Here is a 5,586-nt window from a genome sequence, read left to right on the forward strand (position 1 = left end):
TACTCTACATGGAAAACCCGATCAACTCCACCAGAAGCCTTCTAGAACTGATCAATGAATTCAGTAAAGTTGCAGGGTACAAAATCAATGTACAGAAATCGGTTGCCTTTCTATACACCAATAATGAAGCAACAGAAAGAGAAATCAAGAAACTTATCCCATTCACAATTGCACAAAAAATCATAAAATACCTAGGAATAAACCTAACCAAGGATGTAAAAGACCTATACAATGAAAACTATAGAAAACTTATGAAAGAGATTGAAGAAGACACCAAGAAATGGAAAAACATTCCATGCTCATGGATTAGAAGAATAAACATTGTGAAAATGTCATTACTACCCAAAGCAAACTACACATTCAATGCAATCCCCATCAAAATTGCACCAGCGTTCTTCTCAAAGCTAAAACAAATTATCCTAAAATTTTTATGGAACCACAAAAGACCCAGAATTGGCAAAGTATATTGAAGAAGAAAACCAAAGCAGGAGGCATCACAATCCCAGACTTTAGCCTCTCCTACAAAGCTGTCATGATCAAGACAGTATGGTACTGGCGGCACAAAAACAGACACATAGACCAATGGAATAGAATAGAGAACCCAGAACTCTGCCCCAAAATTACAGCCAATTAATTTTTCATAAAGCAGGAAAGAGTACCCAATGGAAAAAAGACAGCCTCTTTAGCAGGTGGTGCTGGGAGAACTGGACTGCAACATGCATAAGAATGAAACTAGACCACTTTCTTACACCATACACAAAAATGAACTCAAAATGGCTGAAGGACCTGAATCTGAGACAGGAAATCATCAAAACACTCGAAGAGAAAGCAGGAAAAAGTCTCCTTGACCTCAAACGCAGCAATTTTCTACTCAACACATCCCCAAAGGCAAGGGAATCAGGAACAAAAATAAAATATTGGGACCTCATCAAGATACAAAGCTTCTGCACTGCAAAGGAAACAAACAAGAAAACTAATAGGCAACCAACGGAATGGGAAAAGATAGTTGCAAATGACCTATCAGATAAAAGGCTAGTATCCAAAATCTACAAGGAACTCACCAAACTCCACACCTGGAAAATGAATAATCCAGTGAAGAAATGGGCAGAAGACCTGAACAGACACTTTTCCAAAGAGGACATCCAGATGTCCAACAGACACATGAAACTATGCTCAGCATCACTCATCATCAGGGAAACACAAATCAAAACCACACTGAGATACCACTTCACGCCAGTCAGAGTGGCTAAAATGAACAAATCAAGAGACAATAGATGCTGGTGAGGATGTGGAGAAACGGGCACCCTCCTACACTGCTGGTGGGAATGTAAACTGGTGCAGCCGCTCTGGAAAACAGTTTTTTGAGGCTCCTCAAAAAACTATTGATAGAACTCCCCTATGACCCAGCAATAGCACTGCTAGGGATTTACCCAAGGGATACAGAGGTACTGATGCATAGGAGCACACGTACCCCAATGTTCATAGCGGCACTTTGTACAATAGGCAAATCATGGAAAGAGCCAAAATGTCCATCACCTGATGAATGGGTCAAGAAGATGTGGTGTATATATATATACAATGGAGTATTACATGGCAATGAGAAAAAATGAAATATGGCCGTTTGTAGCAAAGTGGATGTACCTCGAGGGTGTCATGCTAAACAAAATAAGTCAGGCAGAGAAGGACAGATACCATACATAGGTCATTGCACTCATAGGTCTAACAGGAGAATCCATAGGACCATAGGGAGAGGAAGAGGGAAAGAGAGTTGGGGAGAGAGAGGAACGCAAATCATGAGACACTACTGAATACTGAAAACAAACTGAGGACTGAAGGGGGAGGGGGAAAGGGGAGGGGGTTGTGGTAATGGAGGAGGGTTCTTTTGGGGAAGAGCACTGGGTGTTACATGGAAACCAATTTGACAAGAAACTATTAACAATTTTTTTAATTAAAAAAAATTTAAAAGCCTGGGTAAATAAAAAGTGGGCCTAAAAGTGTCAAACTTTAGAATAGGATAAACTGAAATTGTCATCATGAAATTGTTTTTTTCTTAAAAAACACAAAGTAAATACACCAAAGATAATGAGAAAATAATATAAGTATACCACTAAAGAAAAGCATCAATCCACATAGGAAAGAATAAGAGAAGAAGGAAAAAGAGATGAACCACAAAACAGCCAGTAAACAATTAACAAAATGGCAATAAGTACACACCAATTAATAATTACATTGAATGTAAATAGACTAAATGCTCCAATCAAGAGTCAGAGAGTAACTGAATGGGTAAAAACAACAACAACAATGATCTATATGCTGCCTACAAGAGACTCACATTAGATATAATAACAGACTGAAAGGGAAGGAAGATAAAAAGATATTCCATGCAAATAGAAGTCAAAAGATAGCAGGAGTACATAGTCGTATCAAACAAAATAGACTTTGAAACAAAGAATGTAATAAGAGACAAATATGGGTGCTCCATAATGATAAAGAGGTCAAACCAACAAAAGGATATACCATGTAAATATTCATGCATCCAACATAGGAGGCCCAAAATATATAAAGCAAATATTAACAGACCTAAAGGGAGAAATAGACAAGAGTATAATACTTGTAGGGGATTTTAATACTCCACTTACATTAAAGGATAGATCATCAGACTAGAATATCAGTAAGGAAACATAGGCCTTAACTGACACATTAGAAAAAATGGATGTTATAAATACATGAGGAACATTCCATCCAAAAGCAATAGAATACATATTTTTCTGAAATACACATGGAATATTTTCTAGGATAGATTATATATCTGGCCACAAAACAGAACCTAATAAATTTAAGAGGATTGAAATTCATTTCTGACCACAAGGGTATGAAACCACAATGGTGTGCAATTAGAAAAGAATTACATGGGGGCACCTGCGTGGCTCAGTCAGTTGGGTGTTCAACTTCGGCTCAGGTCATGATCTCATGGTTAGTGAGTTCCAGGTCTGCATTGGTCCCTCTGCTGTCAATGCAGAGCCCACCTCTGATCCTCTGTCTCCCTGACCTTCAACCCCCCCTCCACGCTCTTGCGCACTCGCTCGCGCGCTCTCTCTCTCTCTCTCATTCTCAAAAATAAAAATAAACATTAAAAACGAGAAAAGAATTACAATACACAAATACGTGGAGATTAAGCAACATGTTACTGAACAACTGACAACCTTGTGCTCCTTGTGGGTCAAGGAAGAAATCAAAAAAGAAATTTGAAAAATACCTTGTGACAAATTAAAATGGAAATATACCAAAATTGTTGGGATTCAGCAAAAGCAGTTCTCAGAGGGAAGTTCATAGTCATAAATGCCTACCTCAAGAAACAAAATCTGAAACAACCTACCGAACCAAAAAAGAGAAATGAAGCCCAAACTTAATAGAAGAGAGGAAACAAAAAAGATTAGAGCAGAAATAAATAAAAGACACTAAAAAGGAAAAGGAAACAGGAAAGAGCAATGAAACTAAGTGTTCATTTCTTTGAAAAGATTAAAGATAATGAAAGGCCTTAGTTAGACTCAGTGATGGCTCCAAGGCAGACAGGGCAGAACTTGAGTTCTTTAGTTTGAGGACAAATTTTGAAACAAGCCTTAATGAAGGAATTTCCTTTGGCTCCTACGGCAACCAAGAAAGGATCCTGCTCAGGATTTCTGTAAGTAAAGAATCAGCTGCAAGCAGTGTAGTCACCTGAGGGTCTTTAGCTGATCCTGTTTCCCAGGGCAACTTGATGGTTGAGCACCTGGTCATTTCTTCCCATTGCTGAACTCACCCATCTTGGTATTGCTTTCCAGAGGACTTGAACTGATGCAGCTCCAACTGAATTTTTCAAGAGCTGGATATAGAGGGAATTCTGAAAACTTCTTCCATAGTGTAGGGAAAATATCCCTATCTGTGACAATATCTTAGCATAAGGCATCAATGATAAGGAAAGAGGATGTTCCGTAGGACAAGAAGAAGAAAAGCTCAACTCTTCTGTCCTGGAAGATAGTGGGCAGGACTGAGATGTAGGAAAGCCTTCGTGTAAAAAATGTACATGAACATTCTGCTGTCCTCTGTGCTGACAGAGCCTGAAGCTTGTCTTCAGATTCTGTTTTTTTTTTCCTCTCTCTCTGAACCTCCCCTGCTCAACTCTCTCTCTCTCTCTCTCTCTCAAAAATAAATAAAACACTAAAAAAAAGTTAAAAAAAAAAAAGGGATGATAAAATGTTTCCTTCCAGAACAAAGACCAGGCTTAATGTAAAAGCAGATTTCCCCAGATCAATGTTCTTCAGCATTGGATCAAGCTCATTGTAGGCTCAGTGATCACCTGGCTCATTGTTTATCACCTCTGTGGAAACTGGGGTCAAAGGTAACTAGCCAACATTATATTCAAGCTGCTTGCTGTGTTAAAACACAGTTATTTGTCTCTGACCTAGAGACCTTGAGTCTTTTGGCAGCATCTATGAAACAGTAACAAGCTTCCTTGTTAACTTCAAAGTAGGGTGCAATCTCAGGTCTTGACACCTTCTCCCTCCCAGTTGCTTTGAATCTCAAAACCACAGAAAAATGGGGAACAAGAAGCGGTCGCTGGAGGTAGAAGAACCCATATCACCCCTGGGAGAGTTAGAGCAGGCTGCTTTATAGATGATCCACATACCAAGTTGGAACTAGGTTTCACCGAAGAAACCTCATACCATGGCAGGAGATTAGGTTGACAGAGTCCTGGACATTTTCTTACAAAGTATACATGAGTTTCCTGGAGTTGGATGAAATTCCGGAAGTTCTTGTGCTCCTTGTGAAAAGAAGTTAAAGACAGTCATGGGTGCTGGCCAGTTGGCTCATGGGAAGAGGAAGAGTGATGCTGCGATGGACTCTGGGCTGTGCTTCAGGCGTGGCAAAGCCAGATGCCAGTGCCGCTTAGCACTGGAGATTTGGGAGGTGAAGCTGAGATATGAAGGCCCTGAGAAAAAATAAAATGTTTTAATGGCACCATAATTCAATCTAAGACTCTAGGAGTCTAAGGATCCTCTAAGGCATAGCTTGGACGTGAAGACACCGTCATTAACAATAACACAAGATTACAAAGTTTTCCCTATCTACAAACCCTGGGAACCCTCTCCCTGGGTGAACTTGGGGGAAGACAGCACTTAGTCACTTGAAACACTGAGCGTTATGTCCGAAGAGAGCTGTGGGCTAGCTGAAAGGACTGTCAAACTAACTTCATCATGCCTAATTGAAATCAGAAGTGCTAAAGTGCTTTTCCTGATACCTGGATTCTGAGAGCTTGTGTCAAAGAACCAAGTGTTGATAAGGAGGGTAAAGGAACAGGGGTGTCTGGGTACCTCAGTAGGTTAAGGGTCCAACTTCAGATCAGGTCTTGATTTCACTGTTCATGATTTCAAGCCCCTCGTTGGGTTCTGTGCTGACAGCTCAGAGCCTGGAGCCTGTTTCCGCTTCTGTCTCCCTCTCTCTCTGGCCATCCCCCCGACTTGTTTCCTTTTGTAAGGACCTACCCCCTTGGTGGTTATGTTTAAATGAAGTTGCTTTTACAGCACCAAAGACTTAATCATCCATTTC

This window comes from Suricata suricatta, chromosome 2 (genome assembly GCF_006229205.1).
Source record: "Suricata suricatta isolate VVHF042 chromosome 2, meerkat_22Aug2017_6uvM2_HiC, whole genome shotgun sequence".
Classification (NCBI taxonomy): Eukaryota; Metazoa; Chordata; class Mammalia; order Carnivora; family Herpestidae; genus Suricata; species Suricata suricatta.